Consider the following 22,063-nt stretch of genomic DNA (forward strand, 5'->3'; position numbering starts at 1 on the left):
AGTAGAAAATTACTAATAATATTTTTCTCTTTTTTTTTTTTTTTTTTTTTTTTTTTAACAATCAAATTCAATTTCTTTTTTTCTCTAAGTATAATTAAAGGAAGAATTTGGCCTTTCTTTGACTATATCAATCACTTACTTATAAAATTAAGTAAAAATGATAAATATCATTAATCTTGCAAAACTCTAAGCATAACCTTTCTTATTTAAGCAAATATATACTTTCTAAAATGTAAAAATATTACTTGCATAATAATTCATTTCAAGCCAAATAAGAATTAAACTTTTCCAAAATACACATAGCTTGTTATCCAAATGGAAGATATTTTAGAAAAATTTTGACAGAATTTCCCCATAAAAATGGATGAAACTCCCTGCCAACAACCTCATTTTCACAAAAAATTATCCTCATGACAATATCTCCAAATATAATTCCAACATTTTTAAGCTCTAAACAACTAAAGTCATGCATTTCAAGACACAATCACCCATACGATAAAGTGATCCCTCCCCCACACTTAAAATCTACAATGTCCTCATTGTAGAGGAAGGTAAAAGAACTGAAACTTCCCTCAAATAGGTGGTGATGCAATTTGAAACCCTTAATCATCACGATCATCCAAATTCTGCCCAAATTGAGACAACAAGGGTACCAAACACCATAAGTAGCACAAGATGATTCAAATAAAAGAAAACTGAAATCACAAAGTTTGTTTTAACAAAAGAAAAGAAAAATAAAGAAATAAAAGATCTAATCCGCTAAAAAGTATCATGGTTGCTCGGAACGAGGGTCTACTGCCTCCTCGGCTCCATGATAACCCTGTGAAGTACCAATATGGCCCTCCTCCTGATGAGGTGTCGGAGTAGGAGACCGTCGGATATGAAAATGATCCTCGATCGCACGAAGGCGGCGATCATGTCGGTCGAGGCGCTCAGTCATCATCCGCTCCGTCTGGTCAATGCGCTCGACGACTCGCGTCTCCATACAACAAATAGCATTGAGAAGCTCTTGCCACTTGGAGCGCGGTTGAGGAGGTGGTCGCGGAATCGGAGGAGGAAGAGTCTGCTGTGCCTCCGTCTCTTGGGTTGCCGCTTGTGGTTCAGTGTGAGGCGGAGGCTGAGTGGAAGTCGATGCTTCTCCTGTGTCCCGGACCAAAGCAGCTCCAAAATCAGTAGAAATACCCAAAGCGTTGAGTATAGAAGCATTTACCTCCTCGACAGACCTAGTTACCACCGCTCTCTCGGTTCCACGAGGAACCTTGAGCTTCTCAAACACGAGGGATAGCAGTCGAGGGAATCCGAAGCAAGTCTCGCCGGCCCTCATGCGAGCTGTGGTCCGCATATAGCTGATGATAATGCTGGGTAGAGGAATGCCAGTCAACTGCCTACCCAATCCATGTATCATCTTATCCAGAAAATAGAGATCGCTATTTCGGATCTCCCGTTTACCACTCTTTTTCGGCACCACATTAAATGCAAAAAGATAGAAGATCAGGTGGTATCGATGCTCAAAGGAGTCGGCATATACCGTGAGTTTTTTCGAAGTTCCTCGCTCACGGTACTGACCCTTTAGACGCTCCACGGCTTCTCCCACTTGCCAAGGGTCTCGAGCCTTGAATTCCTTAGTCAGTTTGACATCTTCGCCTTCGTCTATGAGTTGAACGAAACGTCGCAGTGCCTCTCGATTGAGAACCACTTTCCTGCCTCGAACCCACGAGACGATGAGGTTGCCACTGTGGCTCTGCTTGTTCTCCACATTGGCGTAGAACTCCCGGACCAAGTTGGGGTAGTAGTACTTGGGCAATTGAAGGATGTTCTCCCATCCAAGTCGCTTGAATGCTGTCGAAATATGGTAGTGCGCATCCACCTCTGGAGCCAAGTGTTTCTCAATGATGATCTCCTTGGCTAGGCCGGCTTCATACCACTCTTGGTTTTCGAGCGATGTGAATCGTGTGGTATCGTAATCTGGCGGTGGCTCATCACGGCTAGTGGATGCAGTCTTCCGGCGAGATCGAGGTGGTGACTCAGGCGAAGGAGATTCTTCCTCAGGCGACTCCTCATGCACAGAAGGTGTATGTTCTTCACTTGACGATGGTGTAGGAGTACGAATACGAGCCCTCCTTGTACGAGTCATAGCACCTATAAACAAGATGAGTATGTATTAGAAAAGATAGAAACTCGCTCATTCATATTAAAATAGGAATTTAAGAAAATTTCGGCAGAGTTTCCCTTTGAAAAAGGGCTAAACTCCCTGCCAAAATGTCCCCAAATTTAAACAAATAAGCTTCCTAACACTTCTCAAATCCAATTCCTACACTTAGAAAGGATATTAGCAGTAAAGAAATTATTTCATGCATATTAAGTGCAAACAATTTTAAATTATATCTATTTGCAAAAATAAACATTCAAACACTTGAGAATATCATCAATCCAATTCATAACACTCGTTAACACTCAAGTTAACTACACATGACTCCCAAGTTATCCTAATATTAATTATTTCAAGTAAAAGTGGTTCAATGTGCTTAACTTGATCGGGAACACACACTTTTACCCAATGGGCTATTGCTCTAATAATAGCATATCATTTTCAATTATAACATTGATTTATACTTCTCGGAACAGTTCATATATTCACTGAAAGCAAAATTCACAAATTTAAACCACTAAAATGCTCAAGCCCAAAAATTGAGAAGGAAATCTCAAAACTATCACCAAATTCATAATTTTTACACAAATAAGCATGAAAATAATTATTACAGCTGATTTGAGCACAATGTAGCACAATTATATCACGAATTTGCAACAATTAAGCAAAATGTATTGAAAAACTAAAAATATACAAAAATGAGAGATATAAAATGTCACAGAAATTCGAAATTTGTTACCTCAAATAGATGGAGTGATGATGGAGGATGATAATGATGCAAAAATGGAATAGAAACAAGCCCAAATTCGACCTCAAATTGCTAGATTTCAGTTTGGCCCTATTTTGCGTCTTGAAGATCAAAACCCCTCAATTTGATGTTTTTGATTCTAAATTGTTGAGGGTTAATGCTCTCAAGAGGTTAGGGAAGGTTTTATTGTGAAAAATTGGGAATTTTATGGATGAAATGGAAGATTGGAGGAAAGGGGATAGGGTTTCGAAGAGAGAGAGAAGAGAAATCTGGAAAAAATGAGGAACCGAGGCCTCGTTTCCTTTCTTATCGCGAAGAGATCCGAGGTCGGATCCTTTCTGGAAGGCCTCGGATCCTACATGGCTCGGATCAGCCTCAACAGAAACACAGACGAGCCCTCGGATTTATCTGGGTTGGAAAAGATCCGAGCTCGGATCTATGGATCCGCGGTCGGATCTGTCTGAGATTTTAGGATCCGAGCTCGGATCCTGACTTCTCTGCACTAATTGCAGAAACTGCAATTTTTCAAACTTTTTCTCCCTTTTCCGGCCAATTCCAAAACACACATTGGACAAACTTTTATCAATTCTAACCTCCCACGCACATGCAATATACCTTAAATACAATATCCATCCTCTCAAAACACAACAAACACATTTACATTGAAAATCGAGGGGTGATGTTCTTTGATCATTTTTGCATTTTTACATCAAAATGGCATTTCTGAGCATTAAATACACATCAAATGAATCCATGAACCTTTATAACCATGATATCACCAAAACTCACTTGAAATGCACAATGTATGTATAGGCATAGAAATTTTAAACACTTAAAACACAATTTGGTAAGAAAACTCCCTGCCAATATGATCTTCAAGTGCACCTCCAAGATGGATGATAAAACTCCCGTATCTCCTATAAACAAGTGAAATACATCTAATTAGTCAATTAACTTACACCAAAATGTAAGAAACACATAAAAACACACAAATACATTATTATTATTAGGTTGCCTCCCAACAAGCGCTTTTGTTTATAGTCGTTGGCTCGACTTTCCTATAACTTCTTTAATTCTCCATTGCATTTCCTAAGGAGTAATTTACTCCTTTAGGAACCTTTTCTCCGGCCAAATAGGGCTTCAATCTTTGCCCATTTACTTTAAATGGAGAACCATTTTCTCCTTTTATTTCCACTGCTCCATAAGGAAATACTTGAGTTACTTCAAATGGTCCCGACCACCTTGACTTCAATTTTCCTGGAAATAACCTCAGGCGTGAATTGAACAAGAGTACCTTTTGCCCTACCAGAAATTTTTTAGGAATAATATGCTTGTCATGCCAATATTTGATCTTTTCTTTATAAATTTTGGCATTTTCATATGCATGTAGTCGGTGTTCCTCCAATTCACTTAGCTCAAGTAATCGCTTTTCTCCTGCAAAATTACAATCCATGTTAATAGATTTAATTGCCCAATAAGCTTTGTGCTCAATCTCCACAGGTAGGTGACAAGCTTTCCCATAGACTAAACGATACGGTGACATCCCTAGGGGTGTCTTAAATGCCGTTCGGTAAGCCCATAGTGTATCATCTAGCTTTGTAGCCCAATTCTTGCGTGATTTATTCACAGTTTTCTCCAAAATGAGCTTTATCTCTCTATTAGCTAGCTCTGCTTGTCCATTGGCTTGAGGATGATATGGAAGTGATGTCTTGTGCCTACAACCATATTTAAACAATAAGGAATCCAATTGTCTGTTACAAAAATGTTTCCCTTCATCACTTACTATGGCCTTGGGTATACCAAATCTACTGAAAATATTCTTTTTAAGGAATCTAAGTACAATTTTAGAGTCATTAGTAGGTGAAGCGATTGCTTCAACCCATTTAGAAACATAATCCACTGCTACTAAGATGTACTTATTATTAAAAGAACTAGGAAATGGTCCCATAAAATCAATATCCCATACATCAAATAACTCAACTTCCAAGAACGTAGTCAGGGGCATTTCATTCTTTCGAGATATATTTCCAGTTCTTTGGCATGCATCACAATTTTTAACATATTCCCTAGCATCTTGGTACATAGTTGGCCAATAAAATCCTGATTGCCATACCTTTGCCACAGTCTTTGAAGTACTGAAATGACCACCTGTTTCAAGGTTATGACAATGATATAAAACATTATGTACCTCATCTTCAGGAATACATCTACGTATCATACCATCGGCACAATGTCTGTATAGCAATGGTTCCTCCCAAAAGTAACTTTTTACGTCATGTAAGAATTTCTTCTTTTGATGATAATTAAATCCCTTTTGAATCTCTCCACTGACCAAGTAGTTAGCAAAATCTGCATACCATGGAGAATTTCTAAGTGCTAGGACAAACTCATCCGGAAAATTCTCTTGAATTGGAACCTGATCTTTGATTGGGATATATTCCAAACGTGATAAATGATCTGCAACTAGATTCTCCGATCCCTTTTTGTCTTTTATCTCCACATCAAATTCCTGCAATAAAAGAATCCACCGAATTAGTCTAGGTTTTGCATCCTTCTTATGCAGCAAATATTTAAGAGCTGAATGGTCCGTATATATAATGACTTTAGATCCTACTAAATAGGATCTAAATTTGTCCAAAGCAAATATCACTGCCAATAGCTCTTTTTCTGTCGTTGCATAATTGAGTTGAGCCTCATTTAGCAACTTGCTAGCATAGTAAATGACGTGCAATCGTCCTTCTTTCTTTTGTCCCAAAACTGCTCCAACTGCATAATCACTTGCATCACACATCAATTCAAATGGTATTGACCAATCTGGTGAAGTTATAATTGGGGCAGAAATCAATTCCTTCTTCAACCTTTCAAATGCAACCAAACAATTGTCATCAAATTGAAAAGGAGAATCTTTACATAATAAATCACATAATGGCTTTATTATTTTAGAAAAATCTTTAATAAAACGTCTATAAAAGCCAGCATGTCCTAAAAAACTCCTTATCCCCTTGACATTGCTTGGGGGTGGCAATTTTTCGATGACTTCTATTTTGGCTTGATCCACCTCAATTCCCTTGGAGGAAATCTTGTGTCCTAAGACAATTCCTTCTTTTACCATAAAATGACATTTCTCCCAATTCAGTACAAGATTTGTTTCCTCGCATCTCTGCAAAATTAATTCCAAATTATGAAGACACTGATCAAAAGATGAACCATACACAGAAAAATCATCCATAAATATCTCCATAATTTTCTCAATATAATCAGAAAAAATAGCCATCATGCATCGTTGAAAAGTTGCAGGAGCATTGCATAAACCAAATGGCATTCTTCTAAAGGCAAAAGTGCCATAAGGACATGTAAATGTGGTCTTTTCTTGATCCTCTGGAGCTATAGCTATTTGATTATATCCTGAAAAACCATCAAGAAAACAGTAAAATTCATATCCAGCTATTCGCTCCAATAATTGATCAAGAAATGGTAGGGGAAAATGATCTTTTCTTGTTACCGTATTTAACTTACGATAATCAATACACACTCTCCACCCTACCACAAGTCTAGATGGAATTAATTCATCATTTTTACCCACGATTGTAGTCATTCCACCCTTCTTTGGTACCACATGAATTGGACTAATCCAAACACTATCGGAGATAGGAAAAACTATACCTGCGTCAAGCCATTTAAGAATTTCATTTCTTACCACCTCTTTCATGTTTGGATTGAGTCTTCTTTGTGTTTCCACCACTGGTTTGCAATTGTCCTCCAATAAAATTCGATGCATGCATATAGAAGGACTTATACCTTTAATGTCTGAAATTGTCCATCCAATTGCCTTCTTACACCTTCTTAGAACTCTTAGCAACTTTGCACACTGTTCATCATCAAGGTCAGCACTAACAATTACAGGTAAAGTTTTATTTTCTCCAAGAAATTCATACCTTAGATGAGTCGGAAGTGGCTTGAGCTCTAACCTTGGAGGTTCAATTTCTGAAGGTTGTGAAAACCCTTTTCCTTGGCCAAGACTTTCATACAAATTACCCCTTTTATAAGGTGCTTGAAAATCCAAGTACTTGGCCAATTCTTCAATTTCTTCACAAACATCTTCTTGCTTACCTAAACTCATTAAACAATGCTCAAGAGGATCTAAGTCAAGGTTGACTTGACTCATCTCTTGGGTTAGTTTATCAATTGTGCCAATAGAATAAGCATGATCGGTAAAAGAAGGGTATTTTTCCATTTCATTCAAATTAAATTCTACTTCTTCTTCACCTACTTGAAACTTAAGCTTGCCATTTTTTACATCAATAATAGTACCTGCAGTAGCTAGAAATGGTCTACCTAGAATAATTGGCATAGATATATCTTCTTCCATATCTAATACCACAAAATCCACTGGAATGATAAATTTTTGAACTTTTATCAATACATTCTCCAACACTCCCACTGGATATCTAATAGACCGATCCGCTAGTTGCAAAGTAATATTTGTGCGTTTAAGCTCATGCAAACCCAATTGTCTAGCCACCGTTAAAGGTATTAATGATACACTAGCACCAAGATCACACAATGCTTTAGAAAAATCAACGTTACCTATGGTGCAAGGTATAGAAAAACTCCCTGGATCCTTCAACTTCGGTGGTAGCTTATTTTGAATAATTGCACTACATTCCTCCGTTAATGCTATTGTTTCGCAGTCTTCCAACTTTCTTTTTCTAGTCATGATTTCCTTGAGAAATTTCGCATAAGACGGAATCTGCAAAATAGCATCGGCAAAAGGAATGTTAATGTGCAATTGTTTGAAAAGTTTAACAAATTTTTCAAAATCTTTATCAAACTTATTTTGCTTTAATCTTTGTGGGAATGGAACCGCAGGGGGTATTGGAATGGTAGTGGAAGATGATGGTTGCTTTTCTCTTGGATTCTCCCGACTATTTTCCTCCACAATCGCCTCTTGGTTCCACTGCTTTTCTTCTTGTTTTTCATTCTCATCCTTCTCAACTTCCTTCACTGGAGGATCTTCTAATTGTCTACCACTACGAAGAGTAATGGCTTTCACATGCTCCTTAGGATTGACCTCTGTTTTGCTAGGTAATTCTCCTTGATTTCGATTATTCAAAGAACTAGCAATTTGACCAATTTGGACCTCTACATTCCTGTACATTGTAGTGAGTTGGTCCAACCTTCCTTCTACTCGCTCAAATCTGTCCGAGGTAACTTTTGCAAGCTTTTCCACTGCCATCTCCCAACCAGATTTAGTTTCAGCTTGTTGTTGCCTTGATTGAAATCCCGGTGGATTGGTTGGCCTTGGTTGATTTCCTTGATCCTTCCATCCAAAGTTTGGATGATTTCTCCACCCCGGATTGTAAGTATTCGAGTAGGGGTTATTTTGAGCATTACGATTGTAATTATTGACGAATTGTACCTGTTCAGAATCAACACACTCATTAGTATCATGTTCACCTCCACATACAGAACAGCATGCTACATGTGCATTAGATGAGCTTGGACCTTGTCTACTTAGCAATTTCATCACATTATTCATTTGAGCACTCAGCATATTAAGAGTGTCCATTTCTATCATACCTGCGTGACGTCTTGCATTACCTCTCTCATTGGCCCATTGGTAGTTATTTGCTGCCATTTCTTCTATCAAATTATGAGCTTCTTGGGGTGTTTTACCCATTAAAGCTCCACCTGCAGCTGCATCGATCATAGTTTTAGTAGAAAAAACTAAACCATTATAGAAGGTTTGTATGATTAACCACTCCGGCAGTCCATGATGTGGACATTTTCGAAGCAGATCTCTAAACCTTTCCCATGCCTCATATAATGATTCACCTTCTAATTGGCTAAAACTAGTGATATCCATTCTAAGCTTAGCAGTCTTACCTGGTGGAAAGTACTTATTTAAGAATGCTCTTGATAATTCATCCCATCCAGTGAAAGTATTGGGAGCATGAGAGTGTAGCCAAAGTTTGGCCTTATCTCTCAATGAAAATGGGAACAATCTTAGCCTTATAGCATCATCACTAACTCCATTCATTTTAATTGTATCACAAATTTCCAAGAATGTAGCTAAGTGTGTATTAGGATCTTCTACTGCATTACCTCCAAATTGAGATTGTTGAACCATTTGGATAAGTGAAGGTTTAATCTCAAAGTTGTTAGCATTTACCGCAGGCCTTGCTATGCTCGTTTGTGAACCTTGTGTTCCCGGTATAGTAAAATCTCGCAGAACTCGCCTATTTAGGTCATTTTCCGCCATTTCTTCTTCAAATGGTAATTCTATCAAGATATCTTCTATTGGCTGCCAAACCTCTTGTTCCTCTTGATGCAGTGTATTCCTCCTTTGTCTCCGCAATGTTCTTTCAATTTCAGGATCAAAATGTGCAACTTCTCTATTTGATCGGTGCATGCACTACAAATAAAAATAAGAGAAATTTTTGTAGTTTTAATTCAACAACTTGGATAAAAACAAATGAAAATGTCTAAATTAATAGAGATGACTAGACCCTAATATTGCCGCTCCCCGGCAACGGCGCCAAAAACTTGACGGGTTCTTATTGTATCAATGCAAGTTTAATTCCGATTTTACACCCGTTGGACTGCAAGTATACAGGTCGAAATTTTAGTACAAGATGTGTATCGGGTCGATCCCACGAGAAGCAATTTAAACAATTACTAAGCTCCTGTTCTCTCTATTATTTAGACTTACCATTAATTTTGAGCAGAGAAAATCTAATGCTGTAATCTACAAATCTGATGTACAAATCTAGTTTAACAAATGCTGAATGCAAATAGAGAAATTTCACTTAATGAAGATTCTAGGGATGTAGATTCCACTTATGGCATAAACTACACAAATAAATGGATTTACTTATTGCTATTATTCTTGCTTAACCAGAGATTTATTTCCAAGATTACCAAGTCTCATTTCCATGATGAAATGGCTTAGAGCAATATAGATTTCCCTATTTCCATGGTGAAATACTACTACAACTCTGTTTTAGTTCATGAAATACTAAGTAATCCACTTAAGTGTATTTCTATTTTCATGAACATACAACTCAGGCTCTACTCATGTGTTTCCATTGTTATTACCAATTCTCATTGAACAATAACAACTGTAAACAAGTTATTGGTGATCAAACAATAACAAGAAATCACAGCTACACAAGTAGACAAGTTAACTCAAGATATAACAAGTGTAAATCACATTCAATTAGTATTATTTAGCCATAAGTTTCATCTACTCCCTAGATGAAGGAGTTTAGCTACTCATGAATGATTTAACAATCAAATTCACAAGTTTATTAATACAAAACATCATAAAGTACAAGTATAAGAAAGATAAAAGAAAGCTTAGCCAATTGAAGGTGAAGCTCTCCAATTCCTGCTATGTTCTTGCACAATATGATTACAAGTGAAAACTCTCCAAAAAATGCTTCTCCAAGTACTCCTAACTAGAGAGAAAACTTGTTGCAAGAAGGAAAACTAGCTACGTATGGTTATCCTTGCTTCTCCCTTGTGTTTCTGCATAAAAGGTGGTAGAAATTCCATTCCTCTCACTTCATAATTTCCTCCACTTAGATTTTGTAAAAAGAAGTCAAAGATATGATGTTCCTTTTGTCCACACTCATTTGGTCTTCTCTTTTATTGCAGAAGCATGTGCCACCGATTTCTGTCCCTCAAAATAGCTGTAAAAGTTGTGAGAAAGGTAAAGAAAAACGGCTGTGCCACTTGCTGAGGAGAGAGACAGATCCGAGCCTCGGATCCGAGGAGTGATAATGGATCCGAGCTCGGATTATAGGATCCGAGGCCTTCCCATGATGGATCCGAGGTCGGATCGTCCTGACCTCGGATATACTCCGCCAGAAGTACAGACGAGGGGTCGGATCCCTCTTGTACACACGGATCCGAGCTCGGATCCGTGTTGAACATTTTTCCAGTTTTTCACTTCTTCCCTTTTTCTACATTTTTGCTCCCACTTTCTTGTGTACTTTGTCCTCTGGATGACCTTGACATTTCTTTCAACTTGTGCATGAATTTCATACATCAATTACCTTCACAATTTCACAAAATTACGCATTAATCACTCATTTATCAATTTCTTAACTCTTAAACAATATTTAAGCAATTATCACCAAAAGAGTTTAAATATGGCTTTAATCTTCTCAAAACATACCAAAAATTCATGCCAAATTCATACAAAATGTACGTTAAATATTCACTTATCACCCTGCTTGTACTCTAAGATGAATTACTTCTATGATGCTTATACAATCCCTACTTGTCTACACCTTGCATGCAATGCTAGGGCAAATAACGTGTAATAAATATATCAAGAGTCTAAAGGGGTAATAAGTTCTGGTGATTCTTATTTGAGTTGCACGTGCAATTTGAAATCTCATGTGAGCCTCGCATACTATAAAAAAAAGAATATTTGTTGAAAACTTTGGTAACGAGTGGTGGCATGATCATTGGTTTCTTATAAGTAGATTCATAGAGGAAATCGAAAAGCCAACATTTAATAGGTTGAAATAGATAAACCATAACCACATCAACTTAAACAAACATTAACTAGAGGAAAGTTCTTTCTTCATTCATTTTGTTTCATTAAGTTGATTTCATATCACAATCAATTAGGAGATTAACATACTGATGTTATTCAGAGTTTAATTTGACTTTTACTGGTAATTGAAAAATACAGACAGATGTTTGGTTCAATGCCTTTATGTTTTTCATACTCTTCTTCTTCTTGAAAAATAATGTGTAGTTCACTATGAATTATTCTTTGATTGTTGTCTTTGTTCAGGGTGAAATAAAATTAGATGTTGTATATCTCTGACTTAATTTTGTTGCATATTTAAAAATGATGGATAGGTGTTTAACTCTATGTAATCCTAGTGTTAGCAAATTACATTTACTTTTGGACATCATAATAACAACCTTTTTCCAGTGTTTTCTTGTTTGCATTTGCTCTAAGACTTGGTTATTAAGTATGTTTCCAACATTTATTTAGTTTCTACAGTTTTCCATACATGTTTTCATCGAGGACAACTTCCCTAGTGATCTTCAAGTTTCCAATACTTTTCACTTTTAAATTATATTTCTACTTCAATTTTAATCTTTCTCATGTATATATACAACAACTCTATTCCCATATTTTGCCTCTCTAAAATACTTTTATATCTAATTGGGGATTTATATAACAGGCATTAATACAACTATGTGAACTGTGGATGTACTTCCTAGTTGGTATAGCAAAACGTAATCTATCGACCACCTTTATCAAATGCCACTCTCAAACATAATATCGTATGCCACCAACTATTTGATTTTCTCCAAAGACTCCTTTCTCTCATCTATCTTAGCTAACACCAACATACGTTTACTTCCATTCTTATTGAAAAATAATCTCGCACTTGGTACCTACTTGAAAATACATATCCATCACTGCTATACATTTAAGATTGAGCTAAAAATTAGAAAAAAAAAAAAGACCACCTTCTGAACAACCATGAATTGTAGTTTTCATGATTGAGAATTAATCCACATAGAACATTGTAACGACATTCTTTCTTTCTTCTCCAATTTCTGTGTGCTTTCATTCTTAGTTATTTTTACATGAAAATGTTCTTGCTTTTGATTAGGATATGAGATTGATAGAGAGATACTTGGTGTCTTCTCTATTTTGGTTTGTAAAACTTTTCCGCCCATATTGAGATCAACTTCCTAGACATAGATTCTAATATTCATGCTTGAAAATCAACTTTGCTATTCATGAAAACTGAGTAAAAGTGTCAATATTTATTTAATTATGAATAAAATATAAAAAAATCAATATTGACGTAGATAACACTAGGGGTGGCAATCGGGTCGGGTTCGGGTTGGCGGGTCGGGTTGAGGCCTAAGTATAACAAAGAACCTGCTGACCCGAACCCGACCCGCCAACCCGAAACGGGTCAAGGTACCTGACACGAACCCGAAAATTTCGGGTTGGCGGGTCGACCCGAAATGACCCGAAATTTAATTTTAATTTATTAATTTATCACTGTAATTTCTAATAAAATCAATTTTTCACAAAATTAATTACATCATCAAGTAATAAAAATTTAAATAAATAATTTCAAACCAAATCTAAAATAAATTAAACACCATAAAAGTGTTTGATCCCAAACCAAATATAAAATAAATTAAAACAGCATAAAAGTAAAAAATAACATAATATATTATTTGTCCAAATATAATAATTTTAACTTCACACAAGTTAAATAAATTCATTTAGGATTAAGTAATTAATGCCTTTGGAAAAAGAATGATTTAGTTTAGTTAGATAAAATAATTTTTATGTTTATTAAATTAGTTTTAATTCGTAAACGGGTCACATCGGGTCATATCAGGTCACCACGGGTTGACCCGAAATTGACCTGTTTTCTTTTCGGGTTCATCGGGTTCGACCCGATTCTGACCCGAACTCCCGAAACCTCAACCCAAACCCATTAATTTCGTGTTAGGTTCGTGTCGTGTTTTCGGGTCGTGTCAGGAATTGCCACCCCTAGATAACACTGGATTGAATGGTTCTATTATACACTAAAATAAAGTTTGCTAACCAATAGTTATGGTGTTTTTTTCTACCGTTAAAGGCGTAATAGTCTGAGTTTGGGTTGACTGATAAGCTTTTAAGTCCTAAATTGTTGATCCTAAATGTTTAAATCGAGATTTTAGTAATATATAACCCTAGAGAATATTAGTAACCTATAACCCTAGAGTATATACAAATTCTTTTTTTTTTCATGGCCGATGCAGGGTATGTGTGACATTCACTTCACTTGGGGCTCTTGTGTCCTCAAAAAACCCAATTAGTAGTTTTAGACTATCATTCTATAGTCGCAACCATATCAACGTTGAAAAATGTCACATTTATAACCCAACTAGTTAGCATGTCTATTAGTAGTCCATTATCAAAGTATTATATGTCAATACATTCCATGAATCATAATCTATGTACTATAAAGGATTTCATATGATTCATCAAGACAATTAGCTTACAAATTATGAACGAGATGTAAAGCTAGACTAATGGCATCGGACTTCTGATATAGATCCATACAATTCCATTGAGCAAAATTCTAGTTTTTTTGTTAAGACTGTTAACAGTATACTACAATTTGTTAGTATACAACCATATGAGTATAGCATATTATGTATCTTTTTTTTTTTTTTTACATTTGAGTGTAGTTTATTATGTATATTTTTGTTTACTAAAAAACAGATACATAATATACTATATTTAATTGTATGATCAATTATAGTAAATTCATTCATCAAGACTTTCCAGTTATAAATATGAACAAGATATACCATTAAATTTCAGATATTGGTTCCTACTTGCCATTGAGCAATTCTAGTTTTTGGCAAGACTTTTGACGCTATATATACTACGAATTTTGAATAAAAAAAATTCCACTATCCTTTTTAGGTTTCATAGTCTTTAAATTCATTATTGGATGGTAAAATAAGTGCTTTTACCTTAGATTATAGCAATTTTTACATTGTAAAATATAAGTTAGTGACAAATTGAAAGAATGATTTTAAAAAGGAATCATATATAGAATTCTAGTTTTTGGCAAGACTTACCACACTATACTATCGTTTTTGAATGGAAAATTCTACTATCTCTTTTAGGCTTCATAGCCTTTAAATTCGCTATTGGATAGTGAAATAAGTGCTTTTAACGTAGATTATAGCAATTTTTATAATGTAAAATATAAATCAATTAGAAATTGAAATAATGGCTTTATAAAGGGATAATAGAATTCTTCTTTGTTGATACAAGGATGGATAATACGAATCACTTACAATAAATTCTATGGGTTGATGAGCAGATGCAAATATCTTGTTTTGTAACCATTAGCAAAAAAAAAAAACCCCTCACTTAATTAACTTAATTAAGGATGTATTAGGAAAACATCGGGGAAAGAAAAGAAAAGAAAGTAAAAAAAAAAGGGCAAAATCATTGAAGGCTTCTAGAGAAACATTTCAACTCTACTCAATCTGTTACATTGTATTAGAGAGTGAATAACACAATGCAAGGAATTTAAGAAACTTCCTTAGATGGTAAACAAGGTAACGTTGCGAACTTCCGTCATGCATGTGCACCTTTTGTTGGGAGCTTTGGAAAATCCCAACTTTTCAGGCCCTAGACATAGAAGACCATAATGGTTTTCATTCATGTTTCAAGTAAAGTTTTCTCTGTCTTTTTCTTTTGGATTTAGTTTACATGGCAGCAAACTAACTATATAGTAGAATTTAATAAAACATGTATTTTTATCAGAATATATCACCCTCTCAACGAAGGGTGAAAAAGCATGTGTACATGAAAGTAATGTGCTGTAACCAATACATAAAAACTGGGAACAAAAGAGAAGCAGTATCTCATTTTCTACAAAACCTGCACCATTCTCCAGTAGCGGAAACATCTGGGATGTCCTCGAAAAAGTTTGAGATAAGATCCTCATCCAATTCCCCTATATCAAGATCAGGAACAGAACCCGAAATCTCAATTTCGGAGAATGGCTGATAAGATATACAATTTGGTGGTGAGGAAGGACTAGCTTCCCCATCTACAAAAGGTTTAAACGTATCAAAATCAAGAATAGACTCTTGAAGTGTACCATCCTCTAGCTCTAGTGCTTGGCGACGTGCATATTTTGATGGCAGATAGATATTAGCACCCTGGTAACATAAAACAGTTTGATATTAGTCCATCCTATGGCCAAAAGTTGTATCAACATTTTTTTCCATGAACATTATTTACTCACCCTTACAAATTTCTTTTTAGTCCGCGGTTTCTTGAATACATGGTTTGGGAGTAAATCGATTATTGGTTTTGAAACTTGTTGTTTTCGGGGTCTTCCTCTGCCTCGACGAATACCATGCTCTAGTTGTGTTGAGATTTTCTTGTGAAGGCTTGGGGGTCTTTCTCTACCTCGACAAATAGCAAAACTAGGTTCTGCTTGTACCAAAGGTTTCTTGTTAAGCATTGGGGGTCGTCCTCGTCCTCGTCCTCGACCTTGACCACGACCTCGGCGAATGGGGATTGCAGGTTCGACATGTCCAAAGGCTTCATTGTATAGGATTCTCATCATTGGTGAAAAGATTCGAATTTGAGAAAGATAAATAAAAATGAGCAGGTGCTAGGCTTTATATAGATATCAAAATTAAATCTTGAGAGTAGAAGAAAGCACACGTTTCTTTACTTTTCCAATTTGGAGAAGGGTAACGGTACCTTACTCTTAAAGATTAGGACGCCACTATATTGGTGGAAGTTTCCTAATCGGGATCAGTGGAAATCTGCTCTGGATAAGACCCGCCACAAACATGGAAATTGTACAGAATTATGGTAAGTGTTTGTTCTATGAGTCTGATTACAACTGGTGATTTATATCCTTTCCTTGCTTTGTTATAAATCTTTGTCATAAATATTAGTAATAATTAGTGGTAATAGACATGACATGTGGGCCCACTGATGGTGTGTCATTCGATGCATCAAGGCCCAATATATATATATAGACACACACATTTTTTTTTTTTAGAAAAAAAACGCGTATATGAAGTACGAATGCAAGCCCTAATTTATAAAATTGATAAGAATAGATGTAATCATAAACCTTCAATATGTTTTCAAATGGTTAACCGTTTAAATAAAATTGTAAAATTGTTTGTTGAAAATTGTATCACTTTAATCACAATATAAATTTAAAATATTATTTTGAAAAGTCCACACATGTTGGTAAAGATAATGTACAATATATTTTTCAAATTGTACATTTTTTCTAAATTTAAACTTTGAATTATCTTGGTCGTTAACCATTTCCAAATCATCTTTGCCATCAAGCTTTTCCAGCGGATTCTTTTTGCATACACGCCTGCCCATTATTCATTATATAGAATATAATCCAATACATTAGTTTTTATAAAACTTTATCGTAATTTACTGTAAAATATGTAGAAAAATTTTTACGTAATTGGGTGTTGAAGAAATGTATACAAAATTATCTTTTTTTTTTTTTGTTTTACTTCCTTTTCTTTTTACCTTTCTTTCCTCTCCCTTCATCTCCAATGCCGCCACCTCCCTCTACCCTCCCATTTTTTCTTTTTCCTCCTCTCCTTCTCCCTCTCTCCCTTTTTTCCATTCTCTTGCCTCTCTCTCTCCCTCTTGTGTTATGGTTTGGCAAAATAAAAAATAAAGAAAAAAACAACAGATGTCTTCTAATTTTCTTTCTGGATTTCTTTGATGGAGCAGTATCGAAACTCGAAAGAACAACTAAAGTAGTTGTAGCTGTTAACCGCGGGAATTACATAGAAACAATAATCCGTAGGCTTTCTAAAATCAAGTGGTAATAAAAGTCATGTGCCATAAATATATATATATATATATATATATAGACACACATACGTATATTGGGCGGTTGTAACGTCTTACAGGCAAAGCCATCTCAATGAATTCATAAAGATTATTAGATCGCAAGATAGATTACTTTAAGATGTACAAAGAACTGACTAGTTGTCCATGCAATTCTTAGTTTCGGTATAGCTGAAAAAAATGACAGGATTGGTCAAACCTCCAAATTCGATACTCAAGTATTCCACACATTTAATTTTGAAAAAATTATACGTATGGATTAAAACCTACCAAAACATACATTATTTCATCACAACCCGAAAGCAAATTCCCTAAAACAAAATTAGAAAGTATGATGACTAACAGTCTTAGCAGAAGAATGATGATAGGTCCTGACAGGTGCCGAACCTGTGCAATAATAAATACCTACTCGAGAAAAATACAGATTTTGTATATAGCGGTGAGTAGGGTCGAATCCACAGGGACTGGGGATAATTTGTTTCTTCTAGAGTCCAAAGTATGGGGGGTTTTGGATTAAATGCTAACTAAATAAATTAACTGCAGAAAATAATTAATTAAAAGAAATTATTGGGGAAACTCTAGCCAAGGGTACACATCAGAAATGGTTCATGCACTGATCATTGATGCAGAAATAATTCCAACATTTAGCAATAGATTAGTTATAGTTGTCATGCACGCGATAAACAACCAACCCTTCCTTAATTTCTCGATAGCTAAGGTACGACCGTTAGCTATTTCTCTAACCCAAAAATAACCCTAGGTACGACCGTAGGATTTAATTTCTAGATTGCATTAATAATTAGAAAGGCCCAATCCTAACCAACAAACACGCTACGAGGGTTTGTTTAAATTAGATCATATGCTCCCCTGACATAAACCCAATTACGCCAGTTGCTACTGAGGTAGAGATAACGAACAATTACGGATTCAATTACCCCTATTTAGCAAAAATAGCCTATATGAATAATTAATTATTACGCACTAATCAATCATACACAAGGCCATAGCAATTAAAATCAAGGAACATATAAATACCAATAAATGAAGAAAATAATTAAAACAGATTCGATCTCACAGTAATTGTCGAACCAAATCGTCAGTTGTCCCCTTGACTAGAAAAGCTTAACCACGCCTCATGAGAAAATCTCCCCGTTGGGGAATATTGTCGAATACCTGGCGTGTGTCAGAGGCTAGTCCAAAGAAAGAAAACTAGAACTAAACTAAAAAACTAAAACTAAAGCCCTAGATATCTCTTGCTTCTGTACGTTGTCCCCCTTTTAAAGCAACAAAAGAAAGATGACTAAAAGCTATCTAGGTGGTCCCCACACATGTGCACAAAGCCTCCCAAGTACTTCTTGTTCCAAGTCTCTCTACGTTGCTTTCTTTGAAGCCCAATTGACCAAATGCCTTTCACTAGCTTATGGTCCCCCACCAATTCAAGGGCCCAAGGATTGAAACCCTTAGAAGTCTCCATATTTTTCACAAAGTCCCTCCTTTTTGGTAGTTTTCTGCTTCATTCCTGAAATTGATTCCAAATACCAAATATGAATAAATATCAGCAATTAACACAATATTTGTCAGGGATAGAAGGGAAAATTAATAATAAAAATACTAACAAATTATACCCTATCAGGTCCCTTCCAAAAAAAAAGAAAAAGAAAGAAAGAAAAATTCCTACTATTTGAAAAGAAGTAGAAACATGGAAAGTAAATGGAAGTGATAAATTTATCAAGTGGAAACAACTAAACCCATAGTTGAGATTTTTTTTTTTACGTACATTATATAGTACATGTTTACATCACAATCTTATCCTAGAAGTACAAAACCATTTGGAGTTACTTGTTATACGTTACACATCGCTCCTTTCATAGCGACAATTTTACAAAAATTTTTACTGTTTTACTCTATCAAATAAATGTGTTTGAGAAAATAAAATTGGTTAAAAATGTGCCGATTAGAATTTTTTTTCCTTAAAAACATGTTTCTAAAAAACTCCCCCCCAGATACAACCACCCAAAAAATAAAAAATAGAAGTAGGAAAACATAGACCTACAAATTGGGATGGGACAGAAACCAAGCAGCTTTCCCAATATTTATTACTTATCCTAGTTTTCTCGCAAAGCCATTGAATTTGATAGTATTAGATTTGACCCAATTTCGAGTTTATGAAGAAGAACAAAATTGTTTCTTACAACTCTTGCCCCGTTGCCAAGATCTCAACCCTCTCGCTATCTGCTGGTATATGTAACTTGATGAGTGCTTATTGCATATACCTAAGGACTCACGTATCACTAAAACCATAAAATCAACAGTTGAAATATCCTTGTTTTCGATCATGAAAGGTCTCTTACGTTCACGAATAAAAATTACCAATGATGGGAGTAATGGACCATCTAGCCCCATCCCATGTTTACATGTATATATGAACAATAATATGCCTAACAATTATGTAAAATCACTATTGGGTTGAACTAATTCATACTATGCCATACTTTAATAGATTCAAGGCCCTTGTCAATGGAAGTCTCGACTGCGTCAAGAACCAGTTGTGTTTTCCTGCTGAGGGTTGGCCATTTCATCTCCGGCTTCGCACTTTCAGCTTTGATGAGTCCAACCAACCTAGAAAACTCCTTCACCAGGTGAGCTTCTTGTGGAAGATCTGTGGTGATAAGATGCTCGCTCGGATTGGGCATCCACCAGGTCTCGAATTCGGCGAACCCTGTCTCCACGCTGGTAGAGAATGAAGCGTTGTCCTCTTCAAAATTGACAACGAAGTCATGAAGGTGCAGAGAACCCTTTGTTCCAGAAACTGTTATGTCCATCATCAAGTTGGACAGGAAAGAAGCCCCACATGATAAAATTACTCCTGCCTTGTTGAAAACAGGCTCGCGCGATGCGATGACTGATTTGTGTGATAGTGTACCATCCGGCATCACCAAGAGCACCTAAAGCATCCAGGTCAGGCTTCACCCGGATATCGTTTTCCAGGAAATAAGGATCAGCAGCAAATGTAAGAACACTGTGAATCTGCAAAGATTAGCAAATTGATAGCAACGATTATCACTCGTACTTCTGTGGAAAGGAAATTTAGGAAACTGGACTGGAAGTTTGATTTGTTACGAAAACTACACTAGTGTGTGAAAACAAGCATTAGAAATTCCACTCAATTTGTCAAGAACTCTTCCACTTACAACCAATATATACAGAAAGATGACCAACAAACCGAAGTGTAATGTGTGATTATCACTCTTGCATGCAGAAAGATAAGCAAATCATACGTCTCCAAATTGGATTCTTGTGATGATACCAAAAATAAGAAGCTCAGCGAGCTCAAGAATTCTTGTATTCATTATGAAATATGAAATACAAATGCTAACATACAAGAGGATCAATATTGCACTTGGTCTTCAATTAACAGCATGAAGTACATGAATTCTTAAAAAAGAGTACATTTAGAGCAAAAATAATGACCAGTAAAAAAGATTGTTTTGGGCAGAAAATAAATTATTTATACCGATTTGAGTTGACCAAAACGCTGAGGAGTAGATATATCTTCCATTCTTATTGAATTTCTTTTGACGGGCAGAACCCAAAGATTGGTGTCATACAGAATCAAGGAACGAGTGGTGGAACTTGAAAGGTTTTATCAATGATTCCATGTGCAACGGATGTATCATAAACGTTCAACTACAAAAAAAAAGTATGAAACGGAGAATAAAGGTTGGAATAGCTTAAATCTAAGAGATGAAATATTCTTTACTTTGTTTCTACTGCATAGGGTCATGTGTCGTACAAAATATAATTTTCATTTTTTTTGTAGTACTAGGAGTTCCCTGGTATAAACAATTTATCTAGTTCAAGTGCTAAAGTAGAAGGTCATATAAGATACTAGGATCCATACTCTGTAAAAGTTGAAATTTCTAGAAGTCAATCAGGTGCAATAGAGTATGGTTTTTTTTTTTTTTTTTTACCATGCATGCAAATTCACTTGGGAATTTCGTGGATGGCAGATCATATATGGGCACTCGTCGCTTCTCCCAAACTTAACCAAACGAAGTTCCATACGGATATTTATCTTCATTGACTAGTATCAAATCAAAACTGATTAAAGTATCTAATTCGGTGGACAGATTAAGAAGTGTCTAGTTTTTCATGCTATTCTAATTTCATATCATTATTTTGAATTTGCAAAAAGGTCAGATTTGGTCAAATCTCAGAAAAAAAAAATAAAGTATTCCACAAAATTAAGTTGTATAAGAAAAAAAATTCAAATGTGCATGAAATGGATTAAATATATCAAAAGCCACAATTATCTGTATGGAACTATGATCATTAGGCAGTATGATGATTAACGGGCTTGCTAGAAGAATGATGCCGGAGGTGCCTTGTCGATTACAATGATTGATGTCTACATTTTACTACAAATCCCAGCTCTGCCAATTGCTTCCACTTTTCCTGCATTCCCAAAGAATTTAGGAGTCAATTACGTGTCTAAAACAGTTTTTTTTTTTTTTTTTTGTAAATTTTTGAGCCAACATCTAATATAGTTGAGACTTTGAGAAAAGTGGACAACAATAGCATCCATACTGGGGCAGAATGGATGAACATGAACTTGTCGTGATGCTACGATTGCATGGGGAAAATGGAAAGGGGCTTCTCTGCCTATTTAGGAGTCGCAAGCAATATCACAGCCGAGTTCTGGGGCATCTTGAAAGGTTTGCACATGGCATGGGATCAAGGA

The 22,063-nt window shown here is 35.7% G+C and overlaps 1 non-coding gene and 2 pseudogenes across 1 annotated transcript; 1 reads left to right on the forward strand and 2 right to left on the reverse strand.

Moving 5' to 3' along the window:
* Positions 1-3,966: 3,966 nt before the first annotated feature.
* Positions 3,967-9,309, reverse strand: LOC140009742 (uncharacterized; annotated as a pseudogene).
* Positions 8,666-8,772, forward strand: LOC113709160 (small nucleolar RNA R71). The gene has a single exon (XR_003452582.2). It is a non-coding gene; the product is annotated as a small nucleolar RNA R71 (small nucleolar RNA).
* Positions 9,310-19,658: 10,349 nt separating the features above from the next.
* LOC113707904 (uncharacterized oxidoreductase At4g09670-like) lies at positions 19,659-20,881 on the reverse strand (annotated as a pseudogene).
* Positions 20,882-22,063: the final 1,182 nt, after the last annotated feature.

This window comes from Coffea arabica, chromosome 6e (genome assembly GCF_036785885.1).
Source record: "Coffea arabica cultivar ET-39 chromosome 6e, Coffea Arabica ET-39 HiFi, whole genome shotgun sequence".
NCBI lineage: Eukaryota > Viridiplantae > Streptophyta > Magnoliopsida > Gentianales > Rubiaceae > Coffea > Coffea arabica.